Source organism: Microcaecilia unicolor, chromosome 5 (genome assembly GCF_901765095.1).
Source record: "Microcaecilia unicolor chromosome 5, aMicUni1.1, whole genome shotgun sequence".
NCBI lineage: Eukaryota > Metazoa > Chordata > Amphibia > Gymnophiona > Siphonopidae > Microcaecilia > Microcaecilia unicolor.
In genome coordinates this window covers 314,310,658-314,328,911 of record NC_044035.1, presented here as the reverse complement: position 1 = coordinate 314,328,911, position 18,254 = coordinate 314,310,658, and positions in this window count along the sequence as shown.

The window sequence follows — 18,254 nt, the reverse complement described above, 5'->3', positions numbered from 1 at the left end:
AAAGCAGAGAAATTTCCGATTAGAGAAGGCATGGTTGTCTGAACTAATGAAAGATGTAATGCTGGTGTAGATAAGAAGACTGGTCCTGAGCTAATTAAGAAAACACATTTCTCATGATATATTGGCTAGCAAGGTACCTTCTTGCAGATAGCTATAAGTATAGCCACTTTGCTACATGCATTTGGGTTTGGGGATTTAATTATTCACCTTTTCCAAATTCAGGCTCAAGACACGTTAAAAGAAGTTGTTAATTCCCTGTCTCAGAAGAGATGCACTCTAATAGCCTCAAGCAATAAACCAGCATTAAAAATCAAAATTTGATTTTTAGCATAGGTTATTTTGCATTTCCATGTTAATGTTTTGCTTTACTTTAGATGAAATCAGCTAATTTACTTCTGAAGAAATAAGCAGTGAAGTAAAAATTTGCACTACAACTGAAGTAATGCAAAAATATACCCCCAATGTTTAAACTCCACAGTCAGTGTTGCTTTAAAAAGCTAACCATGGCATTTAAATGCATATTCAGATATTCAGCCCTGGGCTGTAAATGGATACTTGTGCTGGCCACTGGAACTTATCCAAGTATAGCTAATACTCAGCACCATTACCCGAGTAAGTATCCGGGTAAGTTAGTTTCATTTCAAGTTCAGCTTTATTTGATATACCACTAATACATACCAAGACATCAAAGTGGTTTACAAAGTCAAATAAATAGTTTCAGGGGAAGCACACACAAGAAACAATCTAAAAACAGAATAAAAGAAGAATGAAAAGAAATATTATCCACAAAAGAAATAACCACAATCACAGAGTCTCCATCAACAGCAGAGCAATTGGCTACTTTTTTGAACAAAAAAATAGAGAAGGAATCCTCAAATTAAAAATGAACCATCAAGATATTTAAAAAAACAGTCAGACACACATACAGGAATAGCCACCAATAAAATCTGATCTTCCTTCTAACCACCAACCCATGACACAGTAAAACATTACCTCCTAAAATATTCAACCTCACAATGCATACTAGATCCTTGTCCTAGTTACCTTATGAAGGAAGCTCCTAATATATTCATTAATCTGCTTCAGCAACATATCTCTTTCCTACTATTCTACGGCACTTTCCCCTGATAATAAATGTTCTATTATCCTAACACCAATAGCAAAAAAAAACAATTCAATCACCATAACTGATGTAACAAACTACAGACCAGTAGCCTCCATTCCTTTGATGGTAAAGGCGATGGAAGGAATAGTAGCAGCACAAAATGTGGACTACCTTTCACATTTCTCCCTACTACACAAATCGCAATCAGGTTTCAGACCATGCTATAGCACCGAGACTGACCTTACTACCCTAGTATCAAATCTCAGAAAAGAAATTAGCATAGGGTTTAAGATCGTAATAATCTAGTTTGATATGTCTAGCGCATTTCATGTAGTAGATCATAATATCCTACTAAACATACTAGACAACTTTGGTATATGTGACACAGTCCACAAATGGCTTACAAAGTGAAAATGAAAGGAGCCTTACCCTCTCCTTGGTCACCAGATTGTGGCGTCCCTCAGGCGGTCTCCATTATCACCCATTCTGTTTAATGTAATGATGTTAAAGCTTTCAAACAGGTAGAAAAAGTGACGGCCAAAGCCAGAAGGATGCTTGGGTGCATAAAGAGAGGCATGACCAGCAGGAAAAAGGAAGTGATAGTGCCATTGTATAAGTCTCTGGTGAGACCTCATTTGGTGTACTGTGTGCAGTTCTGGAGACCGCACCTATGGAAAGATATAAACAGGATGGAGTCGGTCCAAAGGGCGGCTATGAAATTAGTAAGCGGTCTTGAATGCAAAAATTACAGGGACAGGCTTAGGCACCTCAACATGTATACGCTGGAAGAGAGGAGGGAGAGAGGAGACATGATAGAAATGTTTAAATATCTCAAGGGCATTTATGTACAAGAAGAGAGCCTTTTTCAAATGAAGGAGAGCTCTGGAATGAGGGGGAATATGACAAAGTTAAGAGGAGTAACCTAAGGAAGTATTATTTCACAGAAAGGGTGGTGGAGGCGTGGAATGGCCTCCCGGTGGAGGTGGTGGAGTTGAGGACTGTTCCAGAATTTAAAAAGGCATGGGATAAGCATGTGGGATTGCTTAGGAACAGGAAGAATTAGGGGTTACAGAGGATGGGCAGACTGGATGGGTCATATGGCCTTTATCTGTCGTCATGTTTCTATGTTTCTATGTTACCACTAAGTAACAGTCTAGAAACAGCAGGATTCAAAACATTCATATATGCTGACGATGTTACCATATACATAACCTTCACAAAGAACATTCAAGACATCTAACAAAAGGCAAAACGTGGCTTAAATGTGATGGAAACCTGCGCCTCAGAATCCAAACTAAAGTTAGATAAAGGAAAAACTAAATTCATTACCAATCTATTTGACCAAAATGACTACAACAGTTTCACAAATGACATTCCCCATTGAGAATAATCTGAAAATTCAAGATATAATTATAGACAAATATTTAACATTTGATACTCAAATTTCCTCAGTAATCACAAAATCTTTCAGGTCTCTTTGGAAACTAAAAAGGATCCAACCCTATTTCTCATCAGAAACATTCAGACTATTGGTACAATCATTAACATTATCCCAATTTGATTATTGTAATGCCATATATGCTGGCTGTAAGGAGTACCCGTTGAAAAAAACTCCAAACAGCTTAAAACACTGCAGCCAGGTTCATATACAAAATCTCTCATTTTGAAAGTGCCTCCATTTTATTAATCAAATTACACTGGCTGCCCATCAAACAAGAATCACCTTTATCTTTCAAATCCTAAATGGCACATATCCAGACTATATAGTACCATTAATAAACTTACCTCAAAGAAACACTAAATATGAGGCAAGAAACTATCTCAGACTACACCTCCCAAAATGCAAAAAAAAGTGATCTACAAAGGTGTCACATGATCATATTTTTTTTTTTCCAAATAACAGTTTAATGACAGTTTTCTGGACAAACTGAAATCACCAGATTTGAGAAACTGGTAGGCCATGATATAGGAAATTACAGTAATCCAGTTTTGTATTGACCAGGGCCAAAAGGAGGATCTGAGGGAGGAAATGTCAAGCATGGAGCAGACGGATCGGGTGTGCCACAGCACATAAAATCAATGTTTTATCACAGATAAGATCTGTTTTTGAAAGGAGAGGGAATTATACAAGTGGACCCAGAATCTTAACATAGTCCTTGAAGGGAACATCTATGCCAAGAATACGGGATGGCAAAAAGAGCATAGTAGGTTGTCCAGAGGAGAAAATAATTGCTTCAGACTTGTCTGCATTAAGGTTCAGATGGTTGCCAGATAGCCAGCTGTTTTGCTGAATATCGGTGGTACCTAGATAGCTTTCAGCTCTGTCTCAGCCCTGGCACTGCCCTATTGCTATCTAGATAGCACTAGAGCAGTCAGTAATGATTTTCAGCAGTATTATGCAGGCCTAACTTTCTGAACCAGAAGTAATTCAGTACACTAAGAATAAAGTTAACCAAAAACTAAACTTTACTTTCTTCACAATTTCAGTGAAAGTGTAGAAATAGGTTAAAGAAGTTAATTTTACCTCTGCTTTAGCTTTGCGGGCTGTGTGATCCATGGACTGTTCAAGGCAAAGACCTTCCCAAACAAGCCAACCCCTTGGCTCAAGCATATGTCAGAGTACTCTGGTTTAGACACTACAAGCCAACCAAGGTGGTGGTAGTTTAGCTGACATTAGCCAAACTATTGCCACGTTTTTCAAGATGGTGTGGGAAGAAAACAAATTAGATGGATGATTCCCTTGACTGGGTAAATATGGCTAGGCCTTGTGCATTGTCCCCCGGATTCTATATATGGCACTCAAATTTGGGTGCACTGCTGAGATGTGTGCACAAATTCATTGATTAATGAACTCTTAACCATCAATACTTGGGTGCTCACAGCAATTATTGATGTTATTTGGCACTCATTAAAATTTGCATGCTCATGCCCTTTATAGAATAGTTCTTAGCGCTGATTATTTTCAGCACTTCTTGTTGAGCGCTATTTCTAGAATTCCCTCCTCTGTTTGTTGGGGAGAGGAGGGGAAGCAAGGTAGTTTTGGCTCCCTTTGATCCACTTTTATCCCTGTGTTAGGGGTGCTTGTACTGGTATGCCATGAATCCTGGCCACTATAGTGCCACAATTTGGGGATCCAGTTATGATTTTTTTTTAATTCCAATTGATTTGCATTAAAGTCAATGGGAGCATAGGGCCTTTTTACTAAGCTGTGTTAGGTACTAACATGAATATAATGCAGCAAAAAGTAGAGTACCATAGGATGCACTGAGCCATTCTGTGGTAACTTTGAAATCTGCACACAGTAAATAATTTTTATAATTATTTTTTTTTGAGGGAGCATGTTAGGAGCAGAGAGTGGGCATTCCTGCCCTAAACAGTTCACAGTTACCACACAGATAATGCAGGAGCCCTTACTGCCTCCAAAATGGGTGGCGGTAAGTGCTCATGCAGTATTTTAAAAAATGGCCAAGCGCTAATGGCAACATGAGTGTATGATGTATTTTTGAAACACAAAACTGGATCGTATTCACTGAAATAATATAGGTCAAAAATCCTTAAACACAAAAGTGAATATTCAAGTTCTTGAAAACTCTCATTAATCCAAAACTCTCATTAATCCAAAGCTTAGTCAAAAACCTCTGTGGCATAAATAGTTTTCGAAATCAAAAATACTCAAAACATGAAATTATTAGTGCTGTCTTCATTCTAATTAAAAAAGACAAAACAACAGTTGTGACACTTATCTTGTGTTGAACACAACGATGCAAATGCAGTGCGGTCTCAAGCATGAATCGACTAAACATTACAGTTCTGATGGAGACCTCACTGCATTTGCATCGTTGTGTTCAACACAAGATAAGTGTCACAACTGTTGTTTTGTCTTTTTTAATTAGAATGAAGACAGCACTAATAATTTCATGTTTTGAGTATTTTTGATTTCGAAAACTATTTATGCCACAGAGGTTTTTGACTTATGATTACTGTTTTAACTGTGAGCAGGATTTATCATGCAAACATTTATATAAACAGTGATTTCCACCACAGTTTGATGAGGTCTTTTCCTCCATTTAAATTTTACATTTAAAGTTTTGGATTAATGAAAGTTTTCAAGAACTTGAATTTTCACTTTTGTGTTTAAGGATTTTTGACCAACATTAGTGCATGTAACTCAAATATCCAGCGCTGCACCTTAAAATTAAGAATTTTAGCTATATCACCACCCTCCCAACCCACATGTACTACATCAATAAATCTCCACTGTATGTCCGATGTTGAATGGGCTTTTTCTATCCAATGTTGGACCAATGGAGCTGATAATGTCCGAGTATGAATGCGAGATTTATGTTCTGATAATCTTTGTTTTATTGGACGTGACGATCGTCCCACATAAACCAAATCGCATGGACAAAGAATGGCATACACCACAATGTCAGTATCACAAATGCAATCTGGCGCACATTGGGAAGAATAATCTGAATCACAGTTACCTGATGATAGGGTCCACTTTTGGGTTTTAGCACCCTACAAACAGGTGCTAAGAATTATTATTGAGTGGAGGAGTGGCCTAGTGGTTAGGACTTTGGTCCTGGGGAACTGAGGAACTGAGTTTGATTCCCAACACAGGCAGCTCCTTGTGACTCTGGGCAAGTCACTTAACCCTCCATTGCCCACCGCATTGAGCCTGCCATGAGTGGGAAAGCGTGGGGTACAAATGTAACAAAAATAAATAAATAAATTAGGAAAAGGATGGCAAGTAAGACCAAGAATACTATAATGCAATGAACAAGCGAGTCAGAAGTGAAGGAGGGAAGTGGCTAGTGGTGACATTTCTGGCACTAGCAGAAATATTTAAAAAATATTTCTGCAGGATGTTACCTGGCGGTAATTGGTCAGCGTCACGCACTGTCTGGATATCACCAGGTTAGCATGGGAGCCCTTACCACCACCTCAATGGGTGTCGGTAAGTACTCCCCCCAGAAATGGCCATGCGGCAAGTGCAAACTTACCACACAGACATTTCTTTTTTGGCCTTTTTACCGCTGCAGTAAAAGGGGCCCTGGAATGGCGTAAGAATGGCCGCCACTGCTAGCGCAGGGCCCTTTTTACCACAGCTTAATAAAAGGGCCTCTAAGAAATGTATGTGCCCGCACTTCTAGAAGTAGGTTATTCACTTTTGTATGTGGAGCTAATGATAAGATATTTTTTGAATGAAGTGTAATATATTGTGTAATGAGTAGGTTTATAGGATTCCTCATACCCTATAGGCTGTCTTAACTATGTAATAAGACTCCATGTATATAAGTTCCCCCATCACGTTGCTATTATAAAAGAATCCAGAGTGCAATTTGTTACACATTTATTAGAGAGCTAAGAAATTTAAAATCTGTTTTTTGTTTTCAATCATGTAAAACCAGTAGGTGAAGTGCTCAGTTAACGCCACTGGGGTATGTATTTTATGTTATATTTATGGACATTTAATTTTTGGTATAGCACAAATATGGATGGTTAACACTTATATGTGTTCCTATATATGGTCTGCATTTATAACTGATATTTTTGATTTTATGATCTACACTACTAACTTTTGGTTTTATTATTTATACTAATATATATATTTGTATGTTTATTGACAATTCTGTTTCAAGCCCCTGACACAGCCCTTTGAAAGAACGAAACATGGCTGTGTTGGGCTTTTAATTATTTATACATTTATTGTTTTAATGGTGAATAAATTGGACATTTTGAATTTAATTTTTGATGATCTGCTGCTTCCTTTTGTTCTGTGCTGGATCTTGTAGATTGCCTATATGTTTTCTAGGACCAAAGTATTATTTGGCATCTTATGCCAAGTGTTGCATGCATTTCTTCTTAACATACCTGCTTATCAATGATGCATTTCTAATGCATGCTTTTTTTTATAATATTGCATATGCTGTACACAGAATAGAATACCAAACTAATATAGTTCAGTATTTGAATATGCAAACATAAATCTTTCAAGGAAAAGTGTAAATGAAGGATTGTCTTCTTCTTTTTTTTTTTTTTTAAATCATGTACTGTCAAAGTCAGCCTTGGTAAATCTGAAAGTAATTTAGTGCCAGTAACCAGTTTATTTCAAAAGCAGCACACGGTTCTCTGAGAAACTCAATCAGGTACTGGCATGCTGCAGAGAAGATAAAGAGGATTCCTCGATATGCTCCAGAGATCTGCATTTGCTACTGTATATTTGGTTTATTAGACCACCATAAAACATTTAGGGAGATGTTTACTAAGCTGCACTAAGCAGCTAGCAAGGGGTTTGCTGTGCAGTAGCCATTAACACTGCTCAGCTCTTACAGACATTAAAACCAGCCAGCTCAGTAAAATTCAATGCCAGATGCTTAGCATGGGTAAGAGCAGCTCGTGGGCAGAGACCATCATTGATAGCTAGTGTACGGCACAGTCCTGAGTGCTAGCAGATACCCTAGAGGTGATGTTAAGTGCATTTGTCCCACCAGCATTCTGGCACACCAACCCACCCCATCTTAATCCCACCCAATCAAGGCCCCTCACCTAATCATGGCCTCTACCCTCAATCAAGGCCCCTATCACTTTCAAGTGCGCCATCCTAATAAACACCCCCACAGAGAGCAACCACCCAACAGGAGCCCCCAGAACAATCCTTCCCCCAACAGGTACATTCTCAACACCATACTTTGACTATCCCCCATCCTTTGCCCTACCCACACTACCCCTCACTACCTCTCCTCCCTCATCTCCCCATATGTTCCCGCCCGTAACCTCCGTTCACAGGACAAATCCCTCCTCTCTGTACCCTTCTCCAACACCGCCAACTCCAGGCTCCGCTCATTCTGCCTCGCCTCACCCTATGCTTGGAACAACCTTCCTGAGCCCTTATGCCAAGGCTCCTCCCTGCCCATCTTCAAGTCTTTGCTTAAAACCCACCTCTTCAATGCTGCATTCGGCACCTAACTCTTACCATTCACTAAATCCAGACTGCCCCAATTTGACCGCCCCTATCGGACTGTCCGTTCACTTGTCTCTTAGATTGTAAGTACTACTACTACTACTATTTAGCATTTCTATAGCGCTACAAAGCATACGCAGCACTCCTTGAGCAGGGACCGTCCCTCTATGTTAAATTGTACAGCGCTGCGTAACCCTAGTAGCGCTTTAGAAATGTTAAGTAGTAGTAGACTTACTCGCATATCTCTGCTAGTGATTGGACTGGGGCTAGAGCTGTATCCCTCTGCTTCTGCCCCAGCACTACTCAGGTGTGAAATAGCACCAATGACTCCTAGTTGTAGTCTTGTGATACCACTAGGGGTCAGTCTGCTAAATAAGGACCAATTGACCTTATATGGTAGATTGACACACATGAGCTAGATTTCAATTTTTAGGAAGATTTGATGATGAATAAATGAAATATAGAATGAATGAACTATCTTGTTACAGTGTGCTTCCAGCTGTTGTTGTCTGATTTAGTAACAATTTACTTCACTTTCTTGTTTTGCATGCAATTGGTTGGTACACACTCATTAGTGGAGCTCAGAAAATTGGCCCTATAGACTATGCTGCATACAGGGGTCCTTTTACAAAGGCGAGCTAGTGGTTTTAGTGCGTGCTAAAAATAAGTACGCGGTAAACGCTAGAGATGCCCATATGTTCCTATTGTGTGCACTAAAAATGCAATCACACCTTTGTAAAAGACCCCCTCAGTGTTCTTTTAACAGATTTAATGCAGGGGATTTTTTTTTTACTAAGCTCTATGTGGTGCTAATGCATGCCTAATGTAATAAAAATAACCTAACGTGGAATGCGCTATAGCATTCTGCATTTGTTTTGCCATCTGCATATGCTAAGAGTGTGGTGTTTATTTAAAAAAAATTTTAGAGGGGGCTTGTCAGGGGCAGAGAATGGGCATTGAATCACCTGCTTTATGGCCAAAGCCCTTAGCCTATCCTAAATAGGAGGCGGTAAGTGCTCTTGCATTAATTTTTATTGATGGCCATGTGCTAATGCTTTCACTGCTGGTGTCACATGAGTGGTGGACGCCATTTTGTAAGATATCATGATTAGCTAGCAGTTACTTGGCCCCCTGAGGAAGCTTCCATTGTTTCTTGGTTGAGAAACAGTTTAACATCACGATTTTGGTTTTTTTGCATACAGGGTAAAGTAACCCCTATTAGTAGCCTTTACATACATACAAGTGGAGTTTTTTGTCCAGTGATAAAAACTGATTCAAAATTACGTTGGCACTTGAGTGCATTTTGCACATTGTTTCCTAACGGTGACTACTGAGGTCTTTTTCTCCACTATAATCCGAAAAAAAGAGCAAACGAGTAACGCTACGCCTATGTTACCACATATTCTCTAACTCTTGTGTTAGTTTAGCTTTTTTCAGCTCATTACCAGTACTTCTGTTACTTTTGCTGAAAATTGTGTCCAGTATTTTCTGAACATTAGCACATGACCAGATATTCAACAAATATACAAAAGTCTTTTTGATGGTCATGCTAAAAATGGGCTTAGCACACGGAAAAGTCCCATGTAAAGACACACTAATCTCATTTCTTAGCTCAGCTTAATTAAAGAGTCCCTGTTCTATGAGTGTAAAGGATTACTGTCCTATGGTATTGCTTGTGCTCTTTTAATATTTCCCTTTTTTGTTTGTTTTTATTACTGCTGTTGTTTCAAGCAGGTTGCTCCCTTGAAATAGCTGTGAAGACGAATGTTTTAATAATTTGTCTAAGTAGCGAAAAAAGCACCAGGAGCCTTCAAAATTGGGACACAATTTTTAATCATATAATTTGAACATCAGTTCTCCTTTGTTGACCCGACACAGGCCGTGTTTCAGCACACAGCACCTTCATCAGGGGTCAATAAAGTTGTGACATCTTAAAAAAACAACAGAACTTTCTCCTTAGGAAGTAACAAGAATTGTCCCGAAAACATATACTGTCTTTCTCAGCGAAAACTGGAGCAGAGACGGTACCTTCAGGCTCTGATTAAGAAGTTCTGAGGTTGACGGACTTAGTCAGCTGATGGTTTAAATACCACATAAAAAAAACGGCACCATGTTTTCTCAAACATCACTGGTTGGCAAGCCAAGGAGTCGATGAGCAATGGTGGGGAATCTCCTTACATTGAGGGTGTTGGGGAGTTCTCTACATCAACATGGAATAATGGGCAAGTAAGGTGCTTAACAATTATTCTTAAACTGTGACTGAATTTCTCTTTTTTATTTTTTCATATGTGAAACATGTGCCATGTCGAACTGTTTTGCCCCTGAGTCGACAAAAGCTAAGTATTTTATTTAAACTACTTATAATTTCTGAATTAAAGCTTTAAGAAGATAGTAAATAGAAAATAGCTGTAAAACATAACAAATTGAATATATGAAGAGACTGATGACGATTACTGTGCTTGATTCTTGAAACTATGAAAACTTCATATTAGTTTTGAGTCGCATAACTGAGATCTGTTAAAAAAACTAAAAATCTTATTTGTAACATATGTCTTTGGACTCTAGTACATATTTGGATGATATATAGAGGGGCATTTTCTAACGGGTACGCCCATCTCTAAGGGCGGCCATATCAGAGGACGGCGCCGTGAAGGGGTGGGGCCAACCGTATTTTCGAAAAAGATGGCCGGCCAACTTATTTTTTCGATAATATGGTTGGGGCCGCCCAAATGTCAGAGATAGCCAGGTTTGATATGGCCGGCCTCATTTTTGCCCATAATGGAAACCGAGGCCGGCCATCTCAAACCCGGCTAAATCCAAGGCATTTGGTTGTGGGAGGGGCCAGCATTTGTAGTGCACTGATCCCCCTCTCATGCCAGGACACCAACCGGGCACCCTAGGGGGCACTTCTAAAATTTTTAAAAAAATAGCTTTCAGGTGCATAGCTCCCTTACCTTGGGTACTGAGCCCCCCAAATCCCCCCCCCCCCCAATCCCACTCCACACAACTCTACACCATTACTATAGCCCTTATGGGTGAAGGGGGTCACCTACATGTGGGTACAGTGGGTTTTGGAGGGGGTTGGAGGGCTCTCATTTACCACCACAAGTGTAACAGGTAGGGGGAGATGGGACTGGTCCGCCTGCCTGAAGTGCACTGCACCCACTAAAACTGCTCCAGGGACCTGTATACTGCTGCGATGGACCTTAGTATGACATTTAAGGCTGGCATAGAGACTGGCAAAAAAAAGTTTTTAAAGTTTTTTTGAGGGGGGGGGGGTTAGTGACCACTAGGGGAGTCAGGGGAGGTGATCCCCGATTCCCTCTGGTGGTCATCTGGTCAGTTCGGGCACTTTTTTGGGACTTGGACCTGAAAAAAAGGGACCAAATAAAGCGGACCAAATTCTCACCAGGGACGCCCTTCTTTTTTCCATTATCGGGCGAAACTGGCCATCTCAAAGCATGCCCTCATTCCGCCCCGTCCCACCTTTGCTACGCTACAGACACGCCCCCTTGAAGTTTGGCCGCTTCTGCGACGGAAAGCCGGCCAAAATCGGCTTTCGATTATACCGATTTGGCCGGCTTCAGGAGATCGCCGGCCATTTCCCGATTTGTGTCAGAAGATGGCTGGCGATCTCTTTCAAAAATAAGCTGGATTGTCTTTTTAGAGTTGGAGTTAATATCTTGCCACATTTATTGAAGTTTATCCATGTCTAAAGTTAGACACAATTCCTGGGCATAAGCGCTATTCTATAAACCATGCCTAAATATAAACACGGCTTATAGAATAGCACTTTTTTCAGTGCCAAATATAGAATACACCCCCATATGTAGCTGTCCCAATTTACAAACATATATATGTGCCAGTGTTGTAGCCATAGGTGGGTCCACTTTGGGCTCAGGCTTACCCAGTAGCAGCACACCCTTACTATAGCTGGCGGGGATTCCCAAGCGTTGTCATCTGAAGACCTCCTCCAGTCCTCTGAAGGCAGCAGCAGCATTCCCAAGCCGGCACTTAGTGCATGCTCACTTCTCATGCATGTGTGTAAACAGCATGAGCCTGGAGTCAGGGTCAACGTTGGCATCTCACGCATACTCAGCTTTCACATATGAATGAGAAGTGAGTATGCACTAGATATCAGCTTTGGAACATTGCTCCTGACATGGCATCCTGGGTAAACTCGGAGGACTGGAGGAGGTATTCAGCTTATGGGGCTTTGGAATCCCTACCAGCTCAGGTATTTATATTGTGTTTTGGGGGTGGGGAGGGGGAAGAGAGTACATGTTGTGCCCACCCATTCTGCTTCTATGTACACCCAGAATTTGCTGACTGGCTGCACTACTGGTAAGTGCAGCCACTTAAGCAGTGAGACCACATTTTGTTAACTTGTTTTCAGTTTCTAGGTGGAAACAAACTACACGGAATTATGGAGAATTACTCCCTTAATCTCTGATGTAAAGTCAGATGTGGGATACAAATGTAACAAATAAATAAATAAAGTCATGGCCAAAAAATGAACTCTTTTAAAACTATATGTACCTTTATACCCTGATGTGGGAATTCTCCCTCATATATGTGTATTTATTTTGCAAAATGGGGAATATAGGTGCTCATTTTCAAAGCACACAGATGACTTACAAAGTATATAAAACTTTGTAAGTCTATGTGCTTTGAAAATGAGTCTCATTGGCTCCTCCAAGCCACACTCAAATGACATCTTCGTGAAATCTGTATGTGTGTTAGATATTCACATCTAAATAGCAGCATTCTGAAATCAGTATTTAAATGTATATGCAAAATACATGTATAAATGCTGCTCTTTATAAATGAATATGTTTCTAAAATAACGGCCACATTTTTAAACTATGCCTCTAAAGGTGTAATAAGGTTTTGCATTAATCATGGAAATAATGCATATCTAGTCCAGAATATGGTTGAGTTGCTTTGTATAATTTTGCATGTTGAAAACTCATCTACATATTAATACATATTAATAGATTAATATTCTCACTGATATGAATACAACATTTTTAATCCACATGAAGCAGTAACACAGACATTTAAGGTTCATGAATGCTAATTAATAAATGGGCCTCCATGTCTAACCACCAACACCAGATTTGTGTGTGTGTGTGTGTGCGTGTGCGTGCGCATGTGTGTGAGTGACAGGGAGGGGGGTAATCTAATAAAGCATTTTCTGCATGTAAATATGGTTTACAAGTGGGAAATAGCTTTTCTAAAATTGTACATGTGTGTGCAGCATGGAGAAGTAGCCTAGTTGTTAGTACAGTGGCCTAAGAACCTGAAGAATGGGGTTTAATTCCCACTGCAGCTCCTTGTAACTGTGGGCAACTTATTTAACCCTCCATTGTCCCAAGTACAAAATAAGTACCTGTATATAATATGTAAACCACCTTGGTTGTAACCACAGAAAGGCAACAGATAAAGTCCCTTTCCCTATATGCACCAGGAAGAGTACACTTACTTGTACAGAGAAACAATTGTCTATTCCTGGCTAAATCCAAAGGGCTCTATTCTATCCTCCTCCTTCTCGATCTTTCTGCTGCCTTTGATACTGTTGATCACAGCCTACTCCTTGACACGCTGTCCTCACTTGGATTTCGGAATTCTGCTCTCTCCTGGTTCTCTCACAGCGTACTTTTAGTGTATACTCTGGTGGCTCCTCCTCTTCCTCTATCCCGCTGTCAGTGGGTGTGCCTCAAGGATCTGCTCTAGGACCTCTCCTTTTCTCCATCTATACTTCCTCCCTTGGTGCTTTGATCTCATCACACGGCTTTCAGTATCACCTTTACGCTGATGACTCCCAGATCTACCTCTCCACACCAGTAATCTCGGCAGAAATCCAGTCCAAGGTATCTGCCTGCCTCTCTGACATTGCTACCTGGATGTTTCACCGCAACCTGAAACTCAATATGTCCAAAACTGAACTCCTTATCTTCCCTCCTAGACCAACCTCTCCCCGTCCCCCATTCTCTATTTCTGTCGACGAGACGCTCATTCTTCCTGTCTCGTCTGCTCGCAACCTTGGGGTCATCTTCGACTCCTCCCTCTCCTTCTCTGCCCATATTCAACAGATTGCTAAAACCTGTCGTTTCTTCCTTTATAACATTGCCAGAATTTGCCCTTTCCTTTCTGAACACGCTATCAGAACCCTCATCTACACTCTCATCACCTCTCGCTTAGACTACTGCAACTTGCTTCTCTCAAATCTTCCACTCAGCCATCTCTCTCCTCTTCAATCTGTTCAAAACTCTGCCGCACGACTAATATTTCGCCAAAGTCGTTATGCCCATATCAGCCCTCTCCTGAAAGCTCTTCACTGGCTCCCTATCCATTTCTGTATACAATTCAAGCTCCTCTTGTTGATCTATAAGTGCATTCACTCTGCAGTCCCTCACTACCTCTCCACCCTCATCTCTCCCTGCACTCCTTCCCTAGAACTCCGTTCACTAGGCAAATCTCTCCTAATTGCACCCTTCTCCTCCATCACTAACTCCAGACTCCGCTCCTTCTATCTCGCCACACCTTATGCCTGGAATAGGCTACCTGAGCCATTACGTCTAGCTCCATCCCTGGCTGCCTTCAAATCCGGGCTAAAGGCCTACCTGTTTGATGCTGCTTTCGACTCCTGACTTGTAACTTTTATCTTATCCTTATGTGTCTTTCTGTCTGTCCTTCCCTTATTCTTTTTGGTCCTATCTGTTTGTCCTGATTTAGATTGTAAGCTCTTTTGAGCAGGGACTGTCTTCTTCATGTTCAATTGTAAAGCGCTGCGTACGACTGGTAGCGCTATAGAAGTGATTTATAGTAGTAGTAGTATTAAAGTGTGCTATTCACATGGGCTTAGCATGTGCTATCACAATACATTTCTGCTCCCTAAGCCCACTTCAAATGCACCCAGGAAATAGAGCATTTTCAAGTATTTCTTTTTCAGGTCGTAGGCTAATATTTGCATTAACATGCATAACTTGAAAAAAAATTCAGCTGTACAGACCAACCTGTTAGTGTCTGCAAATGTCAATGTGCTAGCTGAATAGTACATCCACATAAATTCTCCACCCCTGACACACCCCCTCCATGGTCTAGTGGCCTCTTTGGGGCAGGAGCGATCCCAAGTCACTCCTGCCCTCAGGAGCTCAAATGGCTGCAATAACTTCCCATTGCAGCCTTGCAAGACTGCTGTGGGAGGTCACTGCAACCATTTTTGAGATTTGAACCAGCATGGGCACTTTGCCACTTTGACTACAGAGCTGGCGGGAGCACAAGTGACTAGGGATCATTCCTGCCCTGATGAGGCTACTAGACCACCAGGACTTCAAAGTTAGGCCTGTGGAAGGCCTATGGGTGGGGGAAAGGTGGCCTGGAGCGACGGGCTGTCTCCAGTGAGTGAAGGGAAGGGGGCAATGGTTTCAGCTGAAAACCAGCAGCTAATTTCAGCCACAGATTCAGTTTCAGCTGCAACCAAAAGCCCTAGTTTTGGTCGTCCTCCATCCACAAACTAAAATGGTACTACCCATATATAATTACCATATCTTATATGTGGAGTAGCAAAAGGTTATACTTCCATGTACAAATGCCAGCAACTATACATAGAAGATGTGAAGTGATGCCACTCTTTCTGCTTGTGTGGGTTTTTGAAATTCCTGATCCTGTTGCATGTGCTTTCAAAATACATATCTATTGGCTGTCATCTTTACATGTATTTAACAAAAAAAACTCTGTGGTTTTATAAAATACTGGGGTAATTGTGAACATCCTAACCTGGATATCCCACCTCCTATCATATCATCTTATGCAAAACGGGGCTTAAAATAATATTTTTTCTCATATAACACCCATCAAAATAAAATTTGTATATTAAAAAAAAAGCTTCTTATAAGAAGTAACAACCTGATTCACTGATTTTTCTTTCCATGTGATTTACTGCATAGGAGAAGTCTCTTGATAAGGAAGGTGTGTATTCAAAAATTGTTGTAGAAATGACAAGTGCACGTACTCATAAAACTTGTACCAATTACATGTTAACGGCAGATGAGTGTGTTAATTAACATAAGTGTGAAACCTGCAAGTAATAATCATGGTATTCATGCCTGTTAACTCGAGAACATCAACGTGAAAGGATAGGTCCCTGACAAGGAATTACCAATAACAAGTTTCAGATTTCAGTTAATTAAAATCAATTTCTATGTTCCGCCACCTTCTTAACAGATAATGCAGAGTAGCCTAGGAAAAAGGGTAGGCTTCATTACCTACATACAACTTCTGATGTGACAATAAATACCTTTTCCTCTTTATTGCTGCCTTAAACAATTATTAAAAGTTTGAAATACAAGTAAAAATGATGTACCATCTAACAACCCAAGCTGATATCGTAGAGGGTTTGGAGATCAGAATCAGGGGAATTCTATATATGAAGCCAAATGTTTGGTGCTACTTTTGCGCTAAATTTTCAATATGGAAAATAGATTCAAGGTGACAAAACATGGTAGAAATGGCAGATCCATGAAAGAATACACTTATGTGCATATTTATAGAATAATGCCTAAGTATTTTCACGTGGATCTGCAAAGTGGGCATGACCATGGGAGAGGCTTGAGTAGTGCAAATCTGTGCCCAACTTCCGTGCTGGGATCGACACCTGATTTCAGTTGGTGTAACTTCTCGCACCCTAAGTTGGGTGTGGATCTCAGTGCTATGTGCTATTCTATAAAAGTCTGCCATTCTTGGAACACATGTTATAAATACTGTTCAGTACTCATTATTTTAGTGCCAAACTTTGAGTGCCATTTATTCATTCCCTTCTACACTCAATCCCTCCTATACTCAATTTACTTATCCGTTAACCCCATTATTATTACGTTTACTACAATTTGTAGTACTATGTAAGCCGCATTGAGCCTGCTATGTGTGGGAAAGCGCGGGGTACAAATGTAATAAATAAATAAAATAAATACATTTATGGAATCCAGCACATTGTATTCACGCCACAAAAATATATATACTCCCTATTTAGCTACAAGAAGGGTAATTTTATTACAGGTCACCTAGGGGCTCTTTTAGTAAGCTGCGGTGAAACAGGCCCTGTGGTGGCATTTGCCACACGTGAGGTCTCTTTTACCGCAGTAGTTTTTTTGTTTTTTTTTAAAGGAAATAAATGGCTTTGTGGTAACTACAAACTTGCTGTGCATCCATTTCCTGGGAGATCCCTTACAGCCTCCTATTTAGAAGGTGGTAAGGGCTCCCGCACTAACCCAGCGGTAAAAATAAAAAATATTTCCAGTCATACCGGAAATGGCATGTGGTGGGAGTGGCACTACCGCTGGCTCCCACGGTGGGTCAGTGGTTATGCCAGATTGGCACACACTAACACCGCGTAGTTCTACTTCAGTATTGTAAAAGGGCCTCCTAGTTAGAAAGTCCAAGTAGGTACCTACTTGGGGACTATTTTACAAAAACAACGTGAAGGGGTATAATCGAATGGCGCTGGCCAAATAGATGGCCAGCCATCTATTTGGTCGGCGCCGCAAAAAGTAGTCCCGAACCGTATTATCAAAAAAGGTGGCCGGCCATCATTTGTTTCGATAATACGGTTGGGACCGGCCAAATGTCAAAGATGGCCGGATTTGAGATGGCCGGCATCGGTTTTCGCCCATAATGGAAACTAATGCCGGCGATCTCAAACCCAGCCAAATCCAAGGCATTTGGTCATGGGAGGAGCCAGCATTTGTAGTGCACTGGTCCCCCTGACATGCCAGAACACCAACCGGGCACCCTAGGGTGCACTTGTAAAAATAAAAAAAATAGCTCCCAGGTGTATAGCTCCCTTACCTTGGGTTCTGAGTCCCCCAAATCCCACCCAAAACCCAAAACCCAGTACCCACAACTCTACACCATTACCATAACCCTTATGGGTGAAGGGGGCACCTAGGTGTGGGTACAGTGGGTTTGGGGGGGGGGGGTTGGAGGGCTCCCATTTACCACCACAAGTGTAACAGGTAGGGGGGGATGGGCCTGGGTCCACCTGCCTGAGGTGCACTGCACCCACTAAAAACTGCTCCAGGGACTTGCATACTGCTGTCAGGGAGCTGGGCATGACATCTCAGGCTGGCATAGAGGCTGGCAAAAAAGGTTTTTTTTTGTTTATTTCTTTGGGTGGGAGGG